We start from the raw sequence: 27233 nt of genomic DNA on the forward strand, positions 1-27233 counted from the left end.
GAGCTGGGGCTGCGTTGAAGCGGAGCGGGAATGAGCGGGAGGGAAAGCTGGCGGGCAGGCGGGCGGCGGCGGGCGCATCCATCATCGGCCCTGCCAGGAACGCATCCAGCCCCCAAAAAGAAATACTGCGCCTGAGGAGGGACAACAAAGGGCTCCGTTTCATCAGCAATGCGGAGCCAGCGCCCCGCCGCCCCGCCAGCCGCGGTCAGCCCACAAAGGACCCCTTTGTCCATGCAGGAGCCGGGCGGGCGAGAGCTGGGACCAGGGGCTGACGGGCGGGGACAGAGCCTAGGGGGCAGGGGAACAAGTCATGGAGAGATGGGGACACAGGAGGACATAGCGGCAGAAGAACAGAGACAGGTGGTAGGGATAGAGAATGGAGAGACAGAGGTAGGTTTGAGAACAAGGGACCTGGTGAGGAGGGGGCAAGGGTCAAAGTTAGAGGACAAAGGGCAGATAGGGGACCAGAAACTGGGGTGATGGGGCTCAGAGAGATCTAAGGACCCAAGGTACCTAGTCTGGGCTCAGGTCTTCAGGGTCTAAGAGATCCATAGCCCTGAGAGTCCTAGACCCCAGGGGCATAAGGACCAAGAGAAGCAGTTGGACAAGTCTGCAGAAGGAGACCAGCTGAGATCCACCAGGCTTGGGGAAAAGAGAAGGAGAGAGGAGGATAGAGGGCAGTAAGTTCTTGGCCACAGGACCTGGCCATGGGGCCAACACCTTTTGTGGCTACACTGGGAAGAGAAAGTCCAAACAGGGTCACCCTGCTACAGGGGACCACTCCCTGCCTCTACCCTAGAAGGCACAGACCCTCTACTTCTGGATCCAGTGTCAACCAAAGTTGACACGCTGGTTCCCTTAACTAATCCTATCAGCTTGCATTTATTGAGGACCTACTGTGTCCCAGTGTTCTTATGCTTCACATGTTAATGGAACCCAAGGAGAGAACTATTAACCAATTTCAGAGATGAGAAAACTAAGGCTCACTGCAGTTCAAGCAGTCTGCCCAGGGTCAAAGAGCTGGTGCCCAGTAGGGACAGAGCTTGAGCCTGGAGCCCAAGTATTAGTCACCCTGCTTTGTGACTGCCTTTGTTCTATTTGGGCAATTAACAAGAATGGCTCAGGGCAAGGTGACCCAGTTACCCAACACCCCCCCACCCCAGAACTGTTACCATGCCTGTCACCTCTCTGTGGTCAGGGGCGAGCTGTCACAGACCCCAGGGGAGTGCCCCCACCTGGGGGCTTGGAGATGCACAGGCAGGAACTCAGAATGCTAGACCAGCGACGTCATAATGCCAGCAGGCAATGAGGTCACTGGAGGTAGTGGTGGTACCCTCGCTCCACCCTCAGCCCCAGAAGAGCTTCCCTTCACTCCTGTAGGGCTGGGCAGCACAGGGGAGGAGGTCATACTGTGTGCCCAGACATACATGTACACAGGTGGTCCACAGCTGGATGTTCCAGATGTTTGGCTGCACACAGACCCTCTACCACCTACCTGTTCCAGTGGCAGCCCTTGCCCTGTGATACTTGAGGGACAAAAGGACACAGACTCCGGTCTTGCCCCCAGGAGTGCACGGGAGTTGGACTGGTGGCCACATGAGCCAGTGGGAAGCAAGAGCTGGAATGGGACAGAGCAGGGCAGGAGGCCTTCCTGGAGGAAGGGGCTGCCACAGAGGTTCCCAGAGAGGATGCCGCCTGAAAGCATCACTAAGGAACAGGGAGGCAGGTGTGAAGTGTGGCCATGAGCTTGAATGGGCCTCAACTGAACAGGGCCTTGAGACCAAGGGCATGATTTTTAAAAACAGCTTTATTCAAGTATAGCTTACATACTATAAAATCTGCCCATTTTTAAGGGTGTAATTCAATACACCCTTATATATAAGATTTTGAGTACATTTTTTACTGTGCAATAGTCACCCCTTTCAAGTACAGGGTTTGTCCAAGACACCTACCCTCCTTGATTCCTTGCTAGCTGTACCAGTCTTCCAGGTCTTTCCTGCCTGCAGATGAAAGGCCTTCTGGAGGAGACTGCATTTGGGGACCCCAAGGCACTGGCCACCTGGATGATAGTAGGTGGGCTCTGCAAACCCACACGCCCTGGCACAAATCCATTTCTACAGTTGCTGAGAGCCCCACCACAACCCTCCACCCACTTTGGTGAAGTGGTCTCCTTGGTCTCCAAGGCGAGATGGACAGACAGATGGCATGCAGACCTGTGGTGGCAGGAAGTGCAGACCACAGGCTACGGTGGGTGAACTAAGCTGAGCAATGGTGTGTGTGTGTGTGTGTGTGTGTGTGTGTGTGTGTGTGTGCGCGCGCGCGCTCTGTCTCTGATCTCCATGATTCAGCCTGGGGAGTTTCCAGAGGGGAAAAAGCCCCACTCAAGTCCAGGAGAAACACCCTGTGACAGTGATCTTGGAAACAGAAACACAGCCCCAGCTGATACCATAACCCCAAGACCAACCGTCAAGGACAGAAAGGGCACTGTGGTCGCACTTCCTGGACTCTACCCTGACACCTGGCCTTTCTCTTAAACCCCTTCTCCTAGGGCAGGTGCCACCCCTTACTTAGCCTGAAACAGGCTGAGACACAAGTTTCCAGAAAAACCACAGGAGCATGTGGGCCTCTGTTCTTCTTCTAGAGCTCCCCAAAACAGTGGGCGGAGAGGCTCAGCCCATTCATGGAGTAGCACCCTAAAGCCCCAGGCAGCAGGTGTGCTCTGACCTGGGTTCTAGGGAGTGGGACGATGAGGAGCCTAGGATGCCTCTGAAAGATAGAACCCCCCTCAACTGACACCTCCTTCAGGCCGGATTCTGAAGGCTTTAAAGGACCGGGCAAGTCTTTCCTTATTTTGTGACTTTGGCATACAGCCTTTGAACCCTGTTTCCTCATGTCACATAGGACCACAAGGGTCACAACTAACACACTCCTTCCTCTGTGCCAGACATCATGTATGCTTTACCTCACACCCACCCTCTGAAGGAAGAAGTGGACTGCCGTGTTTAGGGCAGGCAATTTGATGAGCAGTTGTGATATACATAAAATGCTACCCTGCCTACTGGTGACCCCTGGATCTTGGGGAGTGCTCTGTCCTTTGGAGTTCCTGTGTGAGGTGTATGTTTGTCTGCAGGGTGGGTGGCACCTTTCAACAGGAGTGGGTAGGAACTGGAGAGGTGTGGGTTTGTGGCCCTGCCCTTTCCCATCTGAAAAATATGAAGAATGGTTCTTTCCTGGGCCGGGGGTGGGGGTGGGGGTGGGGATTGAACTCAGGGGCACTCAACCACTGAGCCACATCCCTAGCCCTATTTTGTGTTTTATTAGAGACAGGGTCTCACTGAGTTGCTTAGCTCCTTGCTGTTGCAGAGGTTGGCTTTGAACTCACCATTCTCCTGCCTCAGCCTCCCAAGCCACTGGGATTACAGGCTTGCGTCACCAAACCTGGTAGAATGGTTCTTGCTCCTCAGCCCAAACTGCAGGAATCATGACCCCACAGGGTCCCATGGGGAAGGAGAAAGATATGGGGCGGGCGGGGGGAAAAGATTCCAAATAGTGACTCCCCATCTACCCTCCGAGTCTCAGAAGGCCTGAATCAATGATATGACTTGCAGGTAGGGAGGCAGACCTTGAAGAGAAGGGTTTTGAGCAAGTCACATGGTTTAGAATGAGCCCCAGATGATGCATAGCTTACTGGGGCAAGTAAGTACTTCTCCAAAGGACATGACAATGGCAGGCCCGCTAAGAATGAGCACTCACTCTCTGCCAGGTCCTATGCATTTTACCACTGGATTCTCTCTATATCCCTTTATTTTGACTGTCATCATCCTCATTTTATAGATGAAGCAACTGAGGCTTAGGGAGATAAAGTTACTTAAGGTCACGAGGTCAATAGGTGGCAGAGCCAGGACTTAAACCCAGGTCTGTGTTATTCCAGGGCCTGGCTCTCCAAGGACTCCAAGGAAAATGGTGAGAGGGATGTCAGCTGGAATATGAGGCCCAGTTCAGCTCTCAGCCTGGGGTTACCCCAAAGTTCCCCATGGGTCTTGGGGGTGGTTCTCAGGCTTTGGGCAAATCACCTTAGGGCACTGTTGCAGCAAAGTCCTCAGCTGTACCTCAAGGCCCAGGAAGACAGGGGAAGGGGCTCTGGGTGGGCTGGACAGGCCAGGCTAGGCCAGAGCTCCAGGCATTCCGGCGGCCTCCGCAGGAAGCAGAACGGGACGGAAACCGGCTCCTGCCGCCTCCCCCAGAATCCTGTGGGCAGCCCAGCCGGCTGCACAGAGGCCCTCTTTGTGCCTGCCCCAACCCGCCACCAGAGGCTGGCCCAGGGTTTTGAGTTTCCTGGGGGGTGGGGGCCCAGCCACCACTAAGCCTCCAGCTACCTCCCCCTCTTGGGGGCAGTCACAGCAGTCCACAGCTGGAGGAGGAAGTGAGTGGATGGACAGGGCTGCCCAGAGACCTTGGGGACCTGGGGTCTGCCCACATCCCATTTCTCCAACATTCACATATCTTAATCGGGGGTGATAGAACCCAAGCAGTCATCCCCCTGAGCCTGTTGGCAGCCACCAAACCCATCATGACCCACTTGGACCCACCCCCCTCATCCCACTGCTCTTGGGTCAGAGCAGTGCACATGAAGAGACTGGCCAGGTGCAGGGGGGATGTACATCTGTCCGGCCACCATTTCCCACTTTCAGGACACAGAGGGCACATCAAGCAGAGTCCTCAAGTTCATGTCCCAAATTTCAGGAGACAAAAGTCCCTTGAGTATATAACTGCACAAGAAACAAGGGCACAGGGGCAGAGTGTATGTTGCGAGGAGCAGCACTATGTATGCGTGTATGAGAGTATGGTGTGTCTATCTAAGTATTTATTTGGCACTAGGGATTGAACTGGTACCATAGGGCTTAACCACTGAGCCCTTTTTTATATTTTATTTAGAGACAGGGTCTCACTGAGTTGTTTAGGGTCTTGCTAAGTTGCTGAGGCTGGCTTGGAACTCATGATCCTCCTGCCTCAGCCTCCTGAGCCGCTGGGATTCCAGGTCTGTGCCACCATGCCCGGGATGAGTATATTTAAACGTGTACTGGAAGATATGCCAGACAACTGCATGCTATGTGTGTGTTCAGTGGACTGTGGCTGTGCCCAGGTGCATGTGTAGTTTCAGATGTCACCCTTGGTGGACTGGACCGCACTGCTGTTCTCACAAGTGTTATATGCCAGCACAGGTGGAGGTGTCTGTGTGCCCTCCCTGTGTGTAAGATAGAGGTGTGTGCTGTCCACACCTGTGAATGTATGCAGAATTGTGTGGTGTACAAGTAGATCAGTTTACATGGCAGGAGGATGTCTGTGCAGATCAACCTGCCTGCACCACGGGAACACCAGTGTGTGCACACTGAGCTGTCAGGGGCACTGGGACGGATGTGAGGCTGCAGCCTGACTGGGATGAGGATGGTAAGGACAGGAACTAGTGTCAGCTGCTAGGGCCCCTATGGAAACAGGAAGCTGCCCACAGGTGCACCTGTGCTGTGGTGGGGGCTGGGCTCTACCCAGGTTCAGTCTGTCCCTGTGAGAAACCCAAGGTTCTACTAGCAGAGAACCTGTCTGGGCCATGAGGGAGGCACCTGTCTTGTCTGCTGTTCAAGGTCCAACAGCTCTGGCCTGAGCACAGGAAAAAAAAAAAAAAAACTGGAAAACAAAGCCCCCAGACCGCAGGGCGTCCCTGCAGAGGCATGGGGGAGGCAGCAAGAAGGGGAGGGAGGGAGGAAGGGAGGGAGGTGTCGCTGCAGCCCCGGAACACAAAAATAATGAGGCGAGAGGGGCCATGGGGCCGAGCCGGCTGGTTCCGGAGTCGCTATCTGACCTTGACAGATGCCACAGCTGGGCGCCTGGAGAGGAGCTGCCGCCACCCGCCGCCACTGTACAGCAGACCCCCCCACCTCCCCTAGGCCAGGGTCGATGGAGGCTCAGGCAGGCCAGCCACTGGCAGCTCCCTACCAGGCGTGAGCAAGGAGACCTCAGTGTGCCTCCCAGAAGCCAGGTGGAGAGGAGAGAGAGGGTCTGGAGGCAATAGTGAGGCGGGAATGAGGTCTCCGGAGGGTGCCCTAGCCCTCAGGTGTGGCTGTGTGTGTGAGAAACCCACAGAGCTTGTCATTGTGCTTGTGTAGCTTGACTGTGCTGCCAAGTAAGTGTGGAGAAGGGAAGCAAAGTGTGAGTGTGGATGTGACAGAGACAAAGATTGTGCTGTGTGCATCTGTCCTTGGGGTCACACAGAACTAGAGGGACAGGCTAATGTTCCTAAAGTGTGTGTGGACACATCACTCAGGGGTGGTCAGTGATTACTACCCCACCCCCTTCCAGAGCTATAGCTGTCTTGGAGGGCACAAATCATACTTGGGCTAGGGGTGGGGGGAGGACAAAGAGAGCCATAACAGCCCCCAAGTCCTATCATTTGCAGATGGAGGAGAGGTACCCTACCACCCTTCCTAGCCTACCCTCTCTCCCACTGTGGTAGCCTGTCCACACTCAGTAACAGGCACAGGGCTGGGCGAGCCACTCTGGGGATGACAGCAAGGGGCCAGGGTGTGAGCTGCAGGAAGGGATGCTGGGCTGGAGGTGGATTAGCAATTCCGAGCACTGGCTGCATAATTAAAAAATCATTACGGAAGGCAGGCGGGCAGAGCTGAGTGTGAGCTCACGCTTGGAGCGGGCGGGGACACAGCCATGGTGCTCCCCCTCAACTGCTTCCCCGAGGAAAAATCCCACCTGCTAATATAATTATGGAAAAACACTAGCACGGAAATTCTGTTTCAGCAAACAACGGGCCTGAATGTCCAGGGCCTGCCTGGCCCCCCATATAGCTAGCAGGCTGTCATTGGTATCCAGGGCTCACAGCAGGGAGGCAGGCCCTGTTGGGTCCAGATTCTGACCTCCACACCTCAGCACCTCCAGAGAGGAGAGGAAAGTGGTTGGGGTGACATATAAAGCCCAGCTCCCCAAGTCCCAAATCCGGGAGGAAACTGGTGGGTCTTGATAGTTTACAAATGGGGAAACTGAGACTAAGGAATCTGAATAAGGTCACTGATTGAGGCAAAGCTGAGCAGGCAGTGGATGCCATGAACCAATGCAATACCCAAGAGCTCAGCACTGCCCTTCCCCTGTGGCCCAGCTTCTCATCAGCCACCCGCAGCCCCTTCTGCTCTGGCTGCTGATAAGCATCTCTCCCTGACTCTGAAGGGGACCCGTGCACCCCAGGGGGTGTGCTGGATCCCAGGTTCCAGTTCAGACACAGGGTGTCCTGGGCTCATCTGGGTTAAGCCAGGCAAGCAGAGCTGGCTCCTGCCCGAGAAAGGCGGCCAGCTCTGGGGCACAGGCCCCAGAAGGGCAGGAACAGCCGCCATCACCTCGGGCCTGGAGCGGGCAGCGGGCGGCGCGGGGAGGGAGCTGGGCCTAATTAGTCGGCCTGGGACCCGGCGGGCGCCGGGCGGCAGACGAGGCTGCCGAGCCGCACAGGCACGTCCGCGGCCGGCCGGGAGACGGCGGGAGCCGGGAGGCTGTGGCGCCCCGAGACGCGGCGGGGCAGGCGGCCTGGGAAGGCCTGGGCCAAGGAGATTCCGCAGCGCGCAGGCCTGCCTCCCCTCACTCTCCGGTGCCACCAGGCGCAGCAATTAGAGGCTTTCAAAGTTTGTCCTTAATTGGTTTCATTTTTGCCTCATAAATGATTCATGGCCCCGGAGGTCTGAGAGGCGGAGGGAGTGGCAGGGGAAATTTGGGGAGGATTTCGCCTGGGGCCAGCCCCCCTACCTGGTTGGGGAGGGGCATGGCTCCAGCCCAGTGGATGAGAGGGACTGGGGAAGCCTTGGGCAGGTGGGACCCTGCAGCAAAAATAAAAACCTAGGCCTTTTTACAGCTAATTAGGCACTGCAACTTCTCTGCAGACCAAGAGCTGTGTCCAGGCCCAGCTACCACAGCTGCTGGGCCCTGGGAACATGAACAATAACGCAATGACAACAAAATAACAACGTCAGAAGTAATAATAACGGTGGCAAACACTCAGAGCTTTTACTAGGTCCAAGCACCAGCTAAGAACAACATAGGCATTATCTCTTCAGCCCCCCCACCTCCCAGCACTACTTAAATCCCTGTTTTACAGATGAAGAAACTCAGGCTCAGAAAGATTTAAGGTTCCCCCCCACCCCGCCTTTAAAAAATATTTTTTAGTTGTGATGGACACAATTACCTTTATTTTAATGTGATGCTCAGCATCAAACCCTGTGCCTCCCCTGTGCTAGGCGAGCAGGGAGAGCACCCTATCACTGAGCCACAACCCCAGCCCAAGTTCTGCCCTTTGACCCCTGCCTGATGTCAGAATCCCTCACTCCCCAAGGTCACGGATAAGGATGAAAGTCTGGTATTAGGAACATAGCCTGTCAGGTGGGCCAGGGCCCCCAGGAAATCTAGGAATGGTAATTATTTCTTCAGGGAAGGCCCCAGAGGGCACCAAGTGGTCCTACAACCACCTAAGCCAACTTAGCTCTGCCCCTCAAATAGGCTGCATGACCTTGGCTGAACAATGTCTTCATGTGACCCATATGTAAGATGGAAACACACAGAAGTCCTATGACCAATGGGTCTGTCAAGTGCTAACCCTGTGCTGGGCACCGAGACAGAGAAGAAATTTCATGGAACTCACCTCAGGGACATACACAGAAGAATTTAACAATTTGTGCAGAGAACCTTGAATATTCAGCTAGGGGGCTAACGGGATGGGGAAGGATGGAGACATAGAAGGGAGAGCTTCTTGGAGGAGGCGAAGTGGGCAAAGGAAGTCCCCTATTACCCCATACTCGGCCCACACAGGATGGTCAGGGTGTGGGTATGGCCACAAAGATTGGGGTCAGGCCTTGAAGAAACCCAGAACTATGGACACACCAGACAGATGTGAGATATGAAGTTCCCAGATCTGCCTGCCCATGAAGGGTACTTTTTTCCCCTGAGGGTGGATGCTGGATAACTGACACCCTCCACCCAGGCCTGCTAGTTGTTTGTTCTTGGCTGCTTCGCAAACATCACCTCCTCTCAGATTCTTCAGTTCCTTGGTCCCAACCCCACGGCATTGAGTTCCCCTCCCAAACTCACTGGCCTCTCAGGCCCCATTGACAGCTCGGTCCCACATGGTTGGCTCCCTTCTCTCCCACCCAGCCTGCCTCCACCACGCAGTGAAAAAGCCTGGTGCCAGGGCCAAACACTTCAAGCGGTTATGCCTCCCTGTACCGACCATGGCTTCTGAATGGCTATGTGATCACTCCTACTTCTTAGATGAAGAAATGAGCCTCAATGAAAGGAACTGCCCAAGGTCACAGAGCTTGGGGAACCCGGACCAACAATCTGGAGAACCCCTTGTTTCTCACCTAGGGATTTAGGACCCTGACCTGTCCCAGGCCTGTCTACCTCTTGTCTCAGCCCTTCCCCTACCTGGAGAAAGTCTGCCCACACTCCTCCAGAAATAGGGACTTAGTTCAGCTGAAGCTTGTGGTCAGTGGTCCTGTGGGGAGTCCAGAGGAAGTGGGGGTCCACATGTACCCCAAGACCCTTGAGGTATGTTGCCTCCAGTCTCATCCCAGCTGGGTCTTGCTGAGGATTGGGTGTGGGAAACCCCTACCTGTATACACAAAGGACAACAAATATGTTGGTGGGGGAGGGCAGTGGGAGGAGAAGGATACAAAATAAATACTGCTGGGGTGATGGGTTGGAGGGGGCTGGCTATGTTCCATGACCCCCTCCTTAGGGAACAGTCAATTTTAAGGGCTCTATCACCCACTCTTTGAAGGGGGCTGCTTATGGGATTCCAAAGAGCTGGGGTGTTCATCCCTTGGGAAGAAGACTAAGCTTCATGCCCCTCCTACTTGATGCTGCTAGAGGACAGGTACAACAACCTGGGCATTTGCACAATGGGCCCAGTAGTGTCCTTCCGGCCCTTTGCAAAAAGCTTTAAGAATAGGCTTAGCGGTTTTTCTTGAGAAAAGAAGTTTGAAAAAAATGGACAAAACATTCATTGGTCTATGTTGGCTGGGGGTACTTGAGACACTGGGATCCATGTACAGTGGAAGCCGACAATGGCTTGCCGGACACACAAACAAGTGGCTGAGATTCACCTTCAGTGAGTCTAGTCAATAAACCCTGTCTGTGTGCCCACTCTGGGCCAGGACACTGGTCTGCTCTTTGCTCCTCACTGTCCATCTACCTGTCTCAGGGCTGCCCAGCTGGGTCACTGGGGTCCCCCTCCCCAGCCTGCCCAGGAAGCCACATGTCTCCTGTGGGTCAGCACTGACGTCAACAAGACCAGCCGGGCGTGGAGCCTGCCACCTCCGGAACCACCAATTAATTAACTTTTTTCAAATTAATTTCCCAAGCAAAATTCCATAATTACATGTGTCTCCATCAGCCCAAGCTGGGCAGGCAAGAGGACCCCACATGAGGTAGAACATGGAATGAGGGGTGTCCACGCTAGCCCTGGGACCAGGTTAGAGAGGCCACTGGGGATTTGGTTTCACTGTGGCAGTGTGTTTACTTGGCTTCCTTATGGGTAGGGGGCCAAGAGGCCAGAGCCCTCAGCCAGTAAGCCAGAAGGCAGGGACTCAGAGACCTGTGACCTGCCCAGCTCATCCTGCTGCCCCCATCCTCCACCCCAGTGCCCCTAAACCACAACGGATTTTGGCATGGCCCAGTAGCAGTACAGGCATTGCGAGCTGAGGAGGCCGCGGCTGCGGCGTTCTAATTTCCCAAAGGGGCTGAGATTAATTAGCTCACACATAGGCGCAGAGAGGGAGAGGAGAGGGGGAGCAGGGGCGGGCAGCTTCAGGAGAAGAGCTGGCTGGCGCTCCCCCCTGCCCGCCCAGCAGGCAGTCAGGCGGCCTTGACAGCCTGGGTGCTCTGAAGGTCAGTAGCCAAGTCGGCTGAGCCAGCAGACTGGCACCGTCTCCTTCCCAGAATTCTCAAGACCAAGGCTGGAGGGACAGGAAGCTGGAGGACTGGGGGGGGGGGGGGCCCACTGTCACTGTCTAGCTAGGTGCTCTGTCCTCGCCATCTTGCTCCACCCTCAGAGCAGTCCAAAGAGGTAGGCACCATTTCACAGATGAGGATGCTGAGGCTCAGACTGAGTGCAGCAGTGACTGGCTGAGGTCACACCCAAGTCCTAGACAATGAAGGTGAGCCTGAAATGCAGGTTGCCCAACTCTAGTGTCCACCCTGCTCCCATATTCCTGTGCCATAGTAGAAGCTCAGGACCTGGGGGGACCTGAGGAGTGAATGCCAGTCATGGGTTTGTGAGTGGGAAATGAACTTACCCCTGCTTCTGAGCATGTGTAGGGTGGACGCAGTCATTTCACAGATGAAGAGACTGAGACCAAAAAGGGGAAGTGATCTGACTGAGGTGAGGAGTAACCTCCAGCAAAGTCAACCTGGCTTGGGGACCTTTAGTGAGTCCCCCAGGGCCACATGGAGCCTGGGGAATCTTTGGCTAAGCAACAAGATTTGGGGGTGGAGGGGATCCACAGGCTGCTCCTGTGTACTGAAGAGGAAGTATACACTGAAGGGAACTTTCTCAACAACTGCCTGCAGGGTTTCCCAAAGAGGAGCAAGGAGCCCCCAGCAAGGTGGGGATGGGGGAGGTGTGTGACCCTGAGCAAACCCCTAGGTGGCTCTCCTAAGCCTAGCAATGGAGTTTCCCAGAACTTGTTTGCAGATCCTTGCAACCTCAAGGGGCAACAAGCTGCTCTCAGGGGCATTCCCTACCCTCAGCCCCCAAGTGAGACATTTCCCATGCTGAAGCCATAGCCAAAGGGGCTCACCCTTCCAAGGACTAAAGGCCCCAGCAGTCCCAAAGCCCTTGGGTTCAACTTGGGGAGTGCCTCCAGTAGACAGCAGAGAGTCCTAGGACAGTTAAAACGGGGGAGGGAAAAGGGCTGGCCCAACTATGAATATGACTCAGCATGTGTGATCACGCATGGTGGGGAGCCCCTCTTCTCAGAGGCACAGGCCATGGAAGGGTCCATCTGGACTCCAAGAGTCAGGGTTCCTTTCCTTGCTCTGCAGTCTTCAGCCTAGGTGACTGCAGACAAGTTGCTGAACCTTGCTGAACCCATGTCTTGTGCAGTGAAATGCAGATGTCAGCCCCAACCCATCAAAGCCCTGGAGAAGACACATGCGAAACTCTTGGTTCTGGGCTAGCATGCAGTAGGTTCTCAACATATGATAGCTGTGTTTTTGTGTTTTATTATTTTGTGTTTTGTGTGTGTTTTTGTGTTTTATTATTTTGTGTTTTGTGTTTTATTGTCATCATCTGCCAGCAAGGACAGCTCAGGCCTGGAACATTTGATGACCCAGGTGGTAGCCCTGTTCGAATTTAATCTCAAAGCCAATCCCCTCATGACTATTTCCCCAGCCCCAATACAAAGAACCCCCAGCCCTCTACCCTGAAGGCCCATGGGGAGCTGATGATGGTTCCGTATAAGGAGAGTAATACCAGCTGGCCAGATCTGTACCTGTACTTCCTCTTCTGGCCACAGGAAGAACCCACCTATACCTCCTGCCGTCCTTTCCTCCTACCTCCCCAGCCCCCAACCCATGCCCGCTCTAGTTAGCACTTCTTAGATCTTCCAGTCCCAACAGCCCTAACACATGGGCAGGTGCAAAGCCCCTCACATTCTGCTAAGGCCCCATTTGCAACCTGGAAGTTTCTGCTCAAGTCCAACTTGTTGTGGCCTTGTTGTGTGTGCTAGGTTAGAGAACAGAAAAAGCCTTGGAACTAAGGTTGGCTCTTTCCCTTTTCTCCCACATTGTGAAGCCTCCAGGAATTTATCCAAGAGATAGGCTCCTCTATCCTGGGCCCAACCCATGCCCACCCAGCTTAGCCTCCTCACTCAATCAAGCACATGCAGCATTCCTATCAGACAACAGTCTTAGAGAAAGCTAAGATATTCTAAGTAAGCCAAGAAAAATTTCAGGCACAGGGTGTTGGACTCCCTGGAAGGTGTGACAAAGTAAGTACTGATGAGAATATACCCTGTCATCTACTTTTGTTGTTTCTGTGGTGATGGGGATTGAACCTAGGACCTCATAAATACTAAGCATACACTCTACCATCGAGCTACACCCCTAATCCTCACCATTTATTTTAGGTCCTACAGCTTTAAGACAGATGAGGTTTATATCTATTTTATAGGCGACAAAAGTGAGGTCAGAAAGGTTGGCAGGCTGGTTATAATTACACAGCAGGAAGTAACCAAGCCAGGCACCCAGGCCTGTCTAATTCAGGGTCCAAGGCTCAGGATGGCACCCAGTCTTGCCTGGGTTCTCTTCTCTCCTTGACCACTGTCCAGGCCCTTAGGGAGGAGACCTCTAAAGCCAGAAGGTAGAAGTTTTCCTGGGCCCAGAATGATCATCCCAGGAACTCCTCCTATTCAGGCCAGCTCCACACCAATTTGCAGGGCTACAGACTAAAAAACAGGGATGTATTCTAAGTCTCAGGGTGCTGGTTGAAAGGTGGGGGTGAGGGGCACTGGATAATCAGGGCCCTGGGAACCAAGGGGACAGAGAAAACCAAGCGGAGTAAGCAGGGAGGACAGACTCCTGGGACACAGTTCACTGGATCAGGGGCTCTTGTTCCTTTCCTAATCCCTGGCACCCCCCATTTCTCACAGATCCCACCTTGAATGGGGAGAGCAACTGGCCACTGGGCTCTCCTGGGGAAATCAGCTTCTCTGCTCTCTGCCCCATCTACCCCACTTACTTTGCTCAGGCCAGAGCTCCCCACTGGAGGGTAAGTAGGTCCCCTAGTAGGGCCACACCAGCCTGGTGATAGGGAAAAGCCCCTATCCAAACCTTACAGAATCAGATGACATCATGGCTGAGGGTCAGGCCTCTTTTGTGTGAGCCTTAATGGGGGAATGGAGCCCTAACCACATCAGGTGGGAACATGTACAGGTGTGTGCACCAGGATCTGCTGTCAGTCCTCCTGGACCAACCCTATGGTCTCACCTGGGCATGAACTATGACCTCAGGACCACTGGCCCGAGCTGTGACAGGATGGAGTAGACATACAGCTGCCTTATTGGTGCAGGGTCTGAAAGGGCAAGTGTGGCCTCCTCCCAAGGGGCCCACCCCTGTGTAACCATGTATGTCTGTTTCCCTAGGTCTGTGCCAGTTACGCACACACCAGGGGCCAGGGTTGTAACAGTGAGTGTGCTTCTGAAGGGCCCACAACATACGTGACCAAGTCTGTGCCACACCATGTAGAATTAAGTGTGCTCTGTATGACCATGTCTGTCCTGTGTGGCCCTAAGTGTGCCACATGTGGGGGTGCGTGAGTGCGTGTTCTGCCTGCCAGGCCGCAGGGCCTCGCAGGGCTGCTGGGGATGGGGTGACTCACGTCTCCTGAGCTAATCCCGCCACCCGCCTGCCCAGCTCACCCTGCTCTGCTGGGCTCATGGCCGCCAGCGCAAGAGGTGGTGGTGGTGGGGGGGAAGCGCGGGCAGACGCGGCAGGGAGGCTGGCTTGATAAATAACCTGCTGCTTCCCCAGGCCTTTGCGAAGGGGAGGCTGCATCACAGAGCAGAGGGAGGGAGAAGCGGGGGAGGCAGCCCTGGCCCCCCCAGGCTCCTGGCTGCCTTGGCCCCCACAGTCCAGGCTGCGGCTCCGGTTCCTGTTTCATCGAAACCTGAGCTGGGAAAAGCCTATCAGGTCATCTTGCCTGTCCCGCCGGCCGCCAGGCCCAGGCAAGCTGCCCCTCAGGGGACAAACCCGCAGCCTGGCCGCCCAGCCAGTGGGTGGTGGGTGGGGGGGAGGATATTTCTGTCCAGACTAAATGAAGCTCCAGGCCTGTGTGTGCACCCCCCAACAGCTGCTCCTAGAGGGGCCCCTCAGCTCTGCAGAACTAAATATAGCCCCCACCCCAGCAAACCCCAAAGTTCACCTCTTCCCATTGGCCCCACCCACATGAGGGTGGAGGGAAGGTTAGGAGTCCACTGTTTGACCTCAGGGCAGTATATTCACCTCTGGGCTCTCAGCTGTGAAAAATCAAGTATTACTCAGCTCTGGGCCCCTGTCCTGTTTAATAGGATCTATTGGGAATAGGCCACAAAGGCAACTAACTTGGGGTCTTTGCATAAGGATAACAAGGGCTTAGGTCCTCTCTCCACAGCACTCCAACTGCTTTTAGGCTTATAAACATGACCCCCTCCATCCTGCTTGTTCCTTACCCAGCCGGGCAATACCAGGCTCCTCCAATCTGCCCCAGCCGGACCCTGGCCAGGAAACAAGTTGTGCCAGGCTTGGGGTGGGGTGGGGGCAGAGAAGACAGCTGCTATTTCCTGGAGGCCACAGTTGGGTACAACCCGGATTCTTGCCTGGCTCCACACTCCACCAGAGAGCTCTGGGCCCTTGACAAGGTGCCCCCTTTGGGTGTTAGCACCACCATCAGACCCCAGTCAGGATAGTCCCCACTTTCCTCACTGCCTTGGCACAGGCAGGAGAAGATGCCTAAAGGACTGGGTAGAAACAGTATCTCTGCAGGGTTCAACAGGCCTGCAGGCAGCCCCAGCTTCCCTCCTCCTGCCTGCCTGCCCACCCGGCTGCTTCCCCCAGCCCCACATGCACCAAATTCCCCACATGCCTGTCTGTCTCTGACAGCTCACGCAAATACTTGGCTGCGCGGGCACCCGCTGTTCTGAGCCCGCTGTGCCTCCTCCCCTGCCTTCCCGGGGGGCTCTGCAGTCGCAGCCAGGGATGGGAGGGGGCCAGAGACAAGAAGCTTGGTGGGCAGCAGCAGGGAAGCAAGGGCTGGAGGGACCAGCCTCAATTCCAAAGCACCACCTCAAGCCTGGGGGCCTGAGGGACCTGGGAGGCCACTGTGAGCCAACCCTGGCTGGGCAGCAGCTGCCAACGCCCCCGCTGCCCCCCGGAACCTCCCAGGAGGATCTTCCGGAGGCCTCCCACTCGCCTGGGCCGAAGAAACAGCATCTGCCACCCCCGCGGTGGCAGCTCAGGACAGGGTGGAGGGTACCACCAGGCCCCAGGGGAAAGCTTTAAAATCTGGACTATGGCCGGGCCCCTCCTGGCAGCCCTGGCCCCCCACCACACAGCACGGGAGGTGTGTTCCAGCCCTCGGCAGTGTGAAGGGCACACCTGCCCAGCTGCCAGGCCTGGGATGTCTCCACGTGGACCGCGAGGGGCCTCCCACTGCTCTCTGTCCTGCTTGCCTAGTCTCTCTCCCAGGAGACCTGAGGAGGAAACGCTTCCTGAGAACAGCTGGGATTTTCCGTTGGACACTCCCTCGCTGGCCAGCTTCTTACCTCTCCTGTCACCCCTTCCACCCAATCACATCCCATCCCATTTCTGGAGTCAAGGATTCCCGATTCCCCATTCCCCAGCATCCAGCACGTATCCAGGTACAGCGCAGCCACTAAATGACTGACCTAGTAGAATAACATCCTCCATTTTGCAGATGGGTATACTGAAGTCAGGGGAGATCGCTGAGAGCTCTAAGCCTCACATTCTGGGATCTTCCTAAAAGAATGATTTAGGTCCTCTATCATTGGCTTCCCATAATTTCTGCCCAGGGAACCAGGTTGACCCCCCAGGTTTCTTGGGGCACTAGGGTGACTCCAAGCAGGACTTCTCAGTATACGAGGGCCAAATGCTCTGTGGCTCTTCTGGACCACTCTTTAGACTCTCTACCGCCTAAAAGTGGCCCTGGAAAAGAATCCTAGTCTTATTGTTTCTATAACGCTAGGCTGTGGGACAAAACCTCTCCCCATTGCACAGATGGGGCTGCTGAGGCCCCCAGGGGAGGGGAGCTGCAGGCAGCCATGAGTCAGAGGGGGAGCTGGGAAGTCGCCCGGCCCTGCCGGCTGTCGCTGGGAGAAACAGCCCGCATTTCCTCCTCACACTGATGCCTCGGGAAGCGTGGGCAGCAGGCGGCCGCAAGGAAGACCCCTCCTGTGCCTGCAGGCCAGGCCGTCCCTGAATCCCCTCACTGCCTGATGGCCCACAGTCCACCCCTGCAGGCAAAACTGGCATTTTTGTCTCAGGTTTTGTCCCAGGCTTGTGTCACCTGAGGGCTCCAGGCTCTATGACCTTAGGGAAGCTCCTCCCCACAGAGCATTACTGTCCCCTACCATCCAACAGAAGACTGAAACATGACGGACCATTCATACTTCCTTCCCACAGGAAAACCCATGGTTCTGTGATTCTAGAATCCCAACATGACAAGAGTCATGACTTGAAAATCCTTCCATTACAAGGAGTTTATGATTCCAGTCTCTTGTCACTAAAAATTCTAAACCACCAAGATCAGACAGCCCCAGGAAGAAAGAGGACCGTGTCTACCCTTCCTACTGCTGTAGGTCCAGTCAACCAATTGCTCATCTAGCTTTTGGGGAGGTGGGTCAGGCAGGAGAGGGGCTGGGTTTCTCCCATAGGGTCAACAGGAACTAACAAGAAGCTGCAGAGGGGCGGGGGGAGTCTGGGTCTGGGGAGGAGCCGGACTAGGCCAAGGGACAAGCCACCTCCTCCTGGCACACAAAACCACTGATGTCGCAGATGTCAGGAAACAAGCCTGCACCATAGCAGGAATGGGAGGCAGGGGGGCTTGACAGCCTGCATTCCCCCCCTGTGGCTCAGAGAGAGGACTCTATGGGTCAGGTCAGGGCTGATCTCCCTGCTTCTCAGGTTCCAAGCCAAGCTCCACGCTTCACCTTCCTGTCTTCACCACCCACTACTTCCTCCTTCCAGCCACAGTCCCCTTACCTCCCATGCCAGCTGGCAGTCAGCCAGAACAAAGGCTCCCAAGCCCACTTGACAGATGAAAAATTGAGGTCCATGGAGAAGATAGGTCCTGCCTCACTGGCTCAGCAGACTGTTGGTCTCTAGCTGTGTCATTCAGCCCTGACCCTACTTCACTTCCCAGAATCCTCTATGGGCCAATGGGTGTCCACACAGCAGTCTGTTCACCAGCACATCCCACATGCCCATTTTCCTTGAGAATACTCATCCTCACATTGAGTTGTCTGGTCATTCATCAATTCATTCCTTTATTCACCCAACTAGCCAATCAGCCCATCCCCTTGCCTCATGTCAGGCCCACTGCCAGGGGTTAGGGAGCCACAAGGGGGAAGCAGAGCAAGCACTTAGGGAGTCTGTTCACAAGCACTTAGGGAGTCTGTTCCATGTAACCAGGTACCAGGGAAGATGCTGGAAACACCACATATATAGACCAACGCTGGCTGTCTGCATAGTGTTCGTACCCTGTCAAGGGCTCTGCCAGAACTCAATCCCACTTGTCAGTCACAAACTCTCCCAGCCTCAGTTTCCTCCTTTCTCTAAACAGATGTTAACAGCACCCAACTCACTGGACTACTGGGAGGACTAAAGGAGGCAAAGGTCACAAACACAGAGGCTGCCCCTGCAAGGGCTTAGGATGGGCCAGCCATTGTCACTGCCATTGTTACAATATCCGATCCTAACAGTGATAATAGTTGGGGGCTGCAGCTCAGTACAGCAGCAGCGAAATATCTTCAGCACTTACTTGGTGCCAGGCACTGAGGGTACAGGAAGGAATCACTGCCACATCCCATTGCAAGGCTGGCAAGGAGCAGGCTCAAAATATCCCTGTAAGCATCTGATGAATGAGGGAATCAATGACAGGAGGCAAGGACCTGCCTCCAAGGAAGGTATAACCCAACATGTGTGTCCATGGGAAAGGGAGTCTTTCTGCATATGTATGTGCAAGCACTCAGCTGCGCACACATGTGTGCTTGTGTGAGGAACCAAGGGGACCAGTGATACAAGGACACAGCCACTCAAGCTCTCCCCCTTCCCCAGTGATTGCAGCTGAGTTGAGGGGACTGTGGCAAGAGTAGGGACCAGGCCTGGTAAAGAGAAGCCTGGAAAGATGTTTTGCATAATTCTGGCCATCAGATTACAGACATAGGTTAGGCCCCTGAGTAGGGGTGCACAGGAGTATGGTGGGGGGAGTACTGGGTGCCAGGACTCCGTGCCCTCACTGTATACCCATACCAGCATGGGCCACATGAGTTTCTGCTGGCAGGCCAGGCAAATCGGAGGTCAGAGGAGGTCACAGGCAAGGGGGGGAGCAGTGGGCCCAAGGGCTATGTGGGGTCTGCCAGACAGAGGAGGGCGGGCACAGGGCTCCCTGGGGGCCACCAGGCAGGGCTGGCTCTGCCCTGTTGGGGACAGCAGCTGGAGGGGAGTAAATATAGCGCGGGACGTCCCAGCCACATTCCTGGGAGGCCAGTGCAGCCGCCTGCTCACTGCTCCAAGCAGAGCAGCAGCCAAGGCTCAGAGTTGCCACTGCCCTCTTCCCAAACAAACAGAAAAATAAATAAAACCAGCTCTCACAGGGCAGCCAGCACAGCTGGGGGGAGGGGGCAGGAAGGGGTAGACCCAGGGGGCGAACATGCAGGCAGACCAGTTGCCGAGGTTTCTGTTCCAGTGGGAAGGAGGCAGCTGACAAGAGGAAAATGGAGGAAAGGGGCAGAGGGACAGTCAGAGATGTCAGGGAAGGGGAGAGAATCCTATGAGAGATGGAGGTACAGACCGATCAAGAAAGGCAGGGAATGCAGCAGGGGCAGACGCAGTGGGGGACAGGCAGGCAGACAAAGGGGGCCATGTGGGCTGGGGCAGGGGGCTGGTTTGAAGGGCCATGAAATATTAAAAAGCCCAGGCTAGTGAGTGACAGAGGTCACAGAAAGCAGGAGACTAGCCAGGGAGTGCTAGGGGACCCCGAGGCAGAAGGCTGCCCCGCCACCTCCATCACAGCCAGTCTCCCCAGCTCTCCTGCTATGAGTTCTCCTTGCTGTCTTTCCATTGAGAGAAGACAGGCTGAGGATGGGAGGGGCTGCAGGGGTCAGTGATGGGAGGGAGACCTTTGCAGTTCCCTTCCCTTGGGCTGATCTGGGCACAGCCAGCCTTCCACAGAGCTGCCAGCCACCCTAGCAAGAAAGCCAGGAGGCCTGTCAGCACAGCCACTGCCATGGGCGCCTCCTGGGAAAGGAGGGGCAGACATTCAGCTTCCCCTTCCCAGAAAATAATCAGCCAAGCCACCAATTTTCAGAGACCTGCAGGGAAGGAAGGCTGTGCCTCACAGCTCAGCTGAGCCAGCAGGTCATCCCTGGGCTTCATTACCAGTCTCATGACCTTGGTCAGCCCGTGGTCCCAGAGCCCGTATCTTCACTAGTCCTATCCACCCCAGGCTTGGTGTGAGGAAAGAAAGGGCAGAGAACTTGCTGGGGCCAAGCATTTAATCCTTTCATGTGACCTCTAAGGTCAGCCCTCTGTCAGTCCCATTTTACAGATGGGGGAGAGAAACTCAGGCAAAGTGATAGAACTAAGGTACACACCTGTAATTAGCAAAATGGAGAAGAAATGCTAAGTGTGAGCCAAGTGCTTTTTCTCCTTCCTATTCACTGAAAGATATGAAGAACTCATCACTATAAAAGCCTGTCTGTCTCCCTCCATGACTGGGAATGCACCTATGCGAACTTCCCTATGCTCACCAAAAATGGTCTTGTGAGGCAGCCATTCTTAACTACCTGTTTCAGAGATAAAGAAACTCAGATTCGTAGAGATAACGCAACTTGCCAATATATCATACATCCACTGAGACATTGGTGTGGCCAGGATTTGGAGCCAGGTCTGAAGGACTTCAGAGCTACTGCTCATACACACTTATCTGGGTGGGGCCAAGGGAGGGGATTAGAAGAACTAAGTAGGAGGGGAGCTCAGTGGTCCTACTGGCTCCTAGAATGGACAACATGGAAAGGTCAAAACCAAGGTCACAACTGCTGTGCTTGGGGGTGGCCAGCAACTGCTCTGGGATCAGGAGGTAGGCAGGGCCTACTGGAAACCAGGAAAGGATGTAGCCTAGGGACTTGACTAGAGCGACCTGTCTGGTCTACCCAGAGCCCCTATATTAGGTAATATGAGCCTTCTTCCCCAGAATGGGGATACTGAAGCTGGTCTAAAAAGGGTCAATGGAGCCCCATCATTTTGGTCCCTCAAATATAACCTGGACTCCAGGGTCCATGTACCAGGAATTTATTACCACCCCCCCCCTCCAGCCTCTAGTGCTGGTAGAAGGGGGGGGGGGTCAAGATCCCTCCTCTCTTCTAGTCACTGCTAGCCCAGAGGGAGGCCAGCATCAGAAGCAGGAAATGAAGAAGAATTTGTGATCTAATTGAGCTGGCAGGGGATTAGGCGGCAGAATGCAATTACAGGGGCTGGAGCTGGGCCAGGGGCACTGACACCCTGAGATGTGGCCTTGCCCAGGTAACTGGGCCCAGGCAGTATCCAGCTAGAGACACTGGACTCAGGGAGGGGGCGCAGGTGAGCAGCGGGTGGGGCCTGAGTGCCCTCCTCAGCATATAGAAGACTGCAGGATTCCAGGTTCATGTGATTCCCAGGAGCAACTTTTACTAGGAATTCTCCCCCAGGGGAATCGATGGCAGCCCCCAGACTCTCACATGAGGAGCAGGCAGATAGGCATACTCACTCTCACAGATTCTGCTCATGCATGTACACGCTTGTGTTCATGCTCCCAGGTAAAGCTCCACATAACCATGTTCACTTTCACAGGGGCAGACTTTCCAACCTGCACACACACACAGCTGTGGCCCTTTGCAGCCACTGACTCCACCAAAGGGGGGGGACATAAAAAACACCCATGACCTTAAAATCCTTTTATTCCTGTAATCACAGGCTGCCATCACCGTGGATACGCGCTGTCACCCCGGCCCCAGCCTGTCTCCCTCCATGGCTTCCAAAACTCCCAGCAGGCAGGCAGACGGGGAAGCTGCCCAGTTACTGGGGAGGGGGGGAGCCGGGTAGAAGAGGTTTGATGCTACACACACACACACACACACACACTCTCTCTCTCTCTCTCTCTCTCTCTCTTTCTCAGGGCCTCAAACAACCAGGAAGGAAGAGACAGAGGGGCAGAGAGAGATACTAAAAGAGAAAGGAACACATAGCTACCAGCTACTGAAGGCCCAGACCATGACCCATACAGCTTAGATAGGCTTACTCCCAGATTTATAAGCATATACAAAACACACAAATACACACAACCACAACCAGACTCTGAATTTTTCAGGCACACACGTAGAGAAAATATACATTCCTAGATCCAGAGAGACACATCCAATTTTCTAATTTACAATCTCAGACTCAGAAACATACATTGGGTTTACATGTATAATGCAGCTACACAAGCCCGCATCCACAGATCCATGCATGCTCAGACTCCTGAGACACACATGCAACACACCAATTTCTAGACATACACACACAACTTAGAAACCCCACATATCCTGAGTCATAAGCACACAGGCCATCCAGTCCCACAATGCAGACCAACTGACTAGTACCACACAGCCTCATCTGTCAGCTGACATTGCCTCTGGCTTTAGCAGGCAGGTGGAGGATTGGAGATTCCTGGGTCTTTGAGGGGGCAGTCCTTTCTCACTGCCTTCAGCCTGGATGGGTGGGCTCAGCACTGGGGGGAGTCAGAGAGAGTGAGGGGGAAGTAAGGGAAGCAGAAAAAAAACTTTAGTGGGATATTCTTGTTGGGCAGTAGCGCGTGAGTAACGGGGGAGGCTTTTTGTGGTCTGGTGAGTTCCAGCTATGAGTGAGAGTTTAACTATTAATATACTTAATCAAGAACACTTCACACACACACACACACACACAACCACACACACAGGGCCAGGATGGGACCAGTAGGTGGGGAGCAGGATTGGGAGAGCCCCAAGGGGAAAAAAATAAAAGGGAAGCCCCAATCAGGGCCCCAGGAGGCGGGGAAGGGGGTGGAGCTTCTGCCCGGAACATGCCTACAGAGTTGGGGCAGTGATTCTGCACCCCCAGAAATACATAGTATGTATAACATTTACATATTAGGCTAATGAATGAATAAATTAACTACATATAAGCAGAGAGCAATAATAACAACAATAAGTGAGCCTGCCCTATCCCTAGCCAGTTAAAGTATGCTCCAGAGCATTATAGTTGGTAACTAGTTCTGACTGGTCACCACGGGGCTCTAGAAGTAGGCCTGAGTCTGGCTCACCTATATTCCCCCAGACCTCTACCCCATTCTGTACCCTAAAAAGTCAACTGACCTCTGCCCAGCATATATCATTCACTTCTTTCTGAGGGATACCCCCATCTCCATTCTACCCTCCCATGAAATAGGAGGTGGGGTGCTGAGGGCCATTACCAAGTAGGAAATTTCCTTGCCAGCGTACCCCATGTTAATTTCGCTGTTGACATTGCATGTTAGGTGACCCTGCCCAAGGACGAGGGTGGATTCAGGATTAGGGTGTATCCTGCAGTTTGAGGAAGTATCCCAATCCTTGGGTTTAGGGCATTCCCGGTTTAAGACAAGGCGTTCCCAGTTTAAGACCTTGGATTTTAGGGAAGTTCGATGTTGAGGATTATTGCTGCTGGAATTAGGGCGTTCCTGCTGCCTAAGCTCCTGTTGAACTCTCGTGAGATTCAGAGAGCATTTTTGGGAAATAGCCTCGTGGAGTAGGTGAATTGGGTGGCAGCAGAACTGGGATTGCCCCAGAACGTGTGTGGAGGCCGGTGTGAGTTCGGGAATAAAGGATTGCTGTTTGAATCTACAAAGCTGTGGTGGCTTGTGATTCTGTGCCCAGCCGAGACTGCGGCATTTGGTGGCCCGTACTCGGGATGTCTGAAGCTTGGGGGTAAGTGAATTTGCTCGCTCCTGAAGGAGAGCAAAAAAAAATGGGTGACAATTTCAAAAAACAATGTGTTCTTGTTTTGATTTATTTTGTTTTTATTTCAAGTTGCCTGTTCCTAGAACTTTCTCAGGCAAACTGGGGAAAATGGTTAACTCAAGGTTTGAAGTTGTTCGCCTCCGAGGAAGAGAAATTGTTAGAGGAAGGAGGCACCCCAGTAAGACCAAGAACAGCTAGGGCATATGTTGATACAGTACAAAAATGTAGCCCATGGCTTTTTATAGACGAGTTATTAAGTCTATCAATGGGACCATCATGGTATCCTGTAGAAGGATTTTTCTTCAACAAGAAAGAGATGCCTAGTTCTGTTTACTATACTTGTCTAAGATCTTGGTTTTTACAGACATCTGATTAATTTACAAAGCTAATGTGTTAAAATATCAACCACTAAATATGAAATCAAGTACTCTTTACTTATTAAGTTCCATAAGGTAATATATTTAAACATTATGTGTGTTTTCATAAATTGGTAAATAGAAAAAAGTTTAATATTGCTTTGGTCTGTGTCTTTGCTGAAACAAGGTTACTAAGTGTTAAGATTCTATCAGGTGTAATTTATATACAAAGAGTATAAGAAGTTTCAGTTGATTTATATAAAGGGTTAATGGTTAAAAAGGAGATAAAAAGATTCAAGATGTGGAAATATATTTTAATATAAAAGGTTAAAGGAAAAAGAAATGTTTCTAGATGAGATAATCTTTGTGTGGTAACGTAAAAAGTTGTAAAATGTCTAAATAAGTTGCAAAAGGCTTTAAAAGGTTAAGTTGAAGGTGGTTAAGATGCCTTCATGATGGATGGAAAAAAAAAAACCATGAAAATGGGAAGATAATAAGATAAAAGATATTTAGATAAAGAAGATTAAAAATTTGAAGTGAAAAACTTTAAAAACAGAAGTACAGAAAGGTAAAAAAAGAGAGAAGATGTAGAAAGATAAAAAAGATATAGGAAGATAAAAAAGATGTAGAAAGACAAGAATTTTAAACCCACAAAATAGGAAACAAAAGAAAACTAGGAGAGAAAAAAGCAACTAAGGGTAAATATAAAAACCTTAGAAGAAAACTAGAAGATAGAAATAAGATAGAAAATGGTTGAAAATGTCAAGTAAAGGTATTTCAGATAGAAAATGCAAGAGGCTAAGACAACTATGGTTTAAAACCACATCAAAAAATTAAAAGAACTAAAGTAATTCTAAAAACTAAGGCAGAATGCTTTTGAATGACTTAAATTTAAAAGGATCTTATAGGGGTATATATCCCCTAAAGATAAAATAACCCTTTTTACTCTAAACTTTCTAAATTTGGATTCATCAGGACTTAGTGCTGCGGAAAGACATATGTACCCGAAAAATGTACATAAGCCTAAGGTACTTTGGAAAGATGTTCTAACAGGACAATGGAAAGGTCCTGATCCAGTTATTGTCTGGAATCGGGGTTCCGTCTGTGTTTTTCCGCAGGGAGAACAGCAGCCGATTTGGATTCCAGAGAGATTAACTAAAGCAATTTCTACAGAAGAAAAAGATGATTTGACTCAAATCCATAACAGCTGATATCCGGAGCTCCAGCTTGACTATTCTTACATCTGCGACAGTGATTAACCACGGTGCTTTTTTCAATATCTATTTTATTATTGCATTTTTCCCACATCGTAAAGTTCTATTTTAATTTTTGAGCTCATACAAACCTAGGTTAATGTTTTTCTGATCAGTTTTATTTTTTGACTGTGTTTTATTTTTTGACTAGAGTGTTTAAACATTGCAATGGAGATTCCACCTAGGTAAAACTACAAGGCCTTTATTGTCTTATGTGTTGTATGTTATGTGTGCACTGTTTTGTGTTGTATGTCTGTATGTGTGTATGTCCATATTTCATATATGAGGAGCGCTCATGAAACAATGGATCCGAATTTTTTTTTATTCACGTGATTTGAATGGTTTAATTTAAATTAGGTAAACAGCTGTTAATGATTGTTTTTAAAGGTGGTTAACAGATCTGTTTGCTTACTAATTTAAATTAGGTAAACAGCTGTTAAGGATTGTTTTTTAGGAGGTTAACAGATCTGTTTGTTTACTTTCACCTTTCCTTTTCATTATATTTAATAATTCTGTTCAGGATAATGTCTCTTTAGCATCATTGCCAGAATTCCCATCTCCATCCCAGTGCCGGTGAAGACTAAGATAAAACCAAACTACAGCTTCTATGATAGCCATCACAGTAAACTGCATAAACTGATGCATCAATGAATATAACTCAACAAGTAATGCTCAATCAAGGACTCGATTTACTTTGGGAAAAAATGGACATATTGATAGACTTTTCCACTTTGAACTGCTTGCAGAACTTGCCTGGACTATATATCAGTTGCATGCATTGTGAACTATCGTCTGATGCAGCGAATTGTGGTAATGCTGGCATATCTTTGCTGATGGTGTCACCAGTGATGCAATTTCCTTGCCAACACACCCCATGTTAATTGTGGTAATGCTGGCATATCTTTGCTGATGGTGTCACCAGTGATGCAATTTTTCCAAAGGAGCCGTCAATTGGCTTGGTGTCATGGCATTTCTGTATCTTCCTCCCTTCTACTAGTGATGGTCTAAAATTTGGGGGCCAACAGAGGTGAGGCAAGAACCTCACCCCCCCACTGGCACCAAGGATATTTGGGGGCCAACAGAGGTGAGGCAAGAAACCTCACCCCCCCACTGGTGCATAGGCCTATCCACAAGCATGGCTGAATGCTGGACCGGTAGTCAGTGACGGGTTGATCTGATTGCAGTGGATTCAACCTAAGACAGGAGGCTGACGCCTAAAGGTCAGTTTTCCCATGACGGGTAAGAACCATATGTTGAATTGGACAACCTACCAGGCACGGTCCTTAAGCCACATTGCTTGTTGTTTAATTAATCAGAAGGGGGGAGATGCTGAGGGCCATTACCAAGTAGGAAATTTCCTTGCCAGCGTACCCCATGTTAATTTCGCTGTTGACATTGCATGTTAGGTGACCCTGCCCAAGGACGAGGGTGGATTCAGGATTAGGGTGTATCCTGCAGTTTGAGGAAGTATCCCAATCCTTGGGTTTAGGGCATTCCCGGTTTAAGACAAGGCGTTCCCAGTTTAAGACCTTGGATTTTAGGGAAGTTCGATGTTGAGGATTATTGCTGCTGGAATTAGGGCGTTCCTGCTGCCTAAGCTCCTGTTGAACTCTCGTGAGATTCAGAGAGCATTTTTGGGAAATAGCCTCGTGGAGTAGGTGAATTGGGTGGCAGCAGAACTGGGATTGCCCCAGAACGTGTGTGGAGGCCGGTGTGAGTTCGGGAATAAAGGATTGCTGTTTGAATCGACAAAGCTGTGTGGTGGCTCGTGATTCTGTGCCCAGCCAAGACTGCGGCAGTGGGGTCCTAAATTCCCA

At 52.3% G+C, this 27233-nt stretch overlaps 1 protein-coding gene across 2 annotated transcripts in view; it reads right to left on the reverse strand.

Moving 5' to 3' along the window:
* CXXC5 (CXXC finger protein 5) overlaps positions 1-27233 on the reverse strand; it is a 37358-nt gene that overhangs the window by 6742 nt on the left and 3383 nt on the right. The window lies entirely within an intron of this gene.

Source organism: Spermophilus citellus (genome assembly GCF_964194105.1).
Source record: "Spermophilus citellus genome assembly, chromosome: 1".
NCBI classification, from domain to species: Eukaryota; Metazoa; Chordata; class Mammalia; order Rodentia; family Sciuridae; genus Spermophilus; species Spermophilus citellus.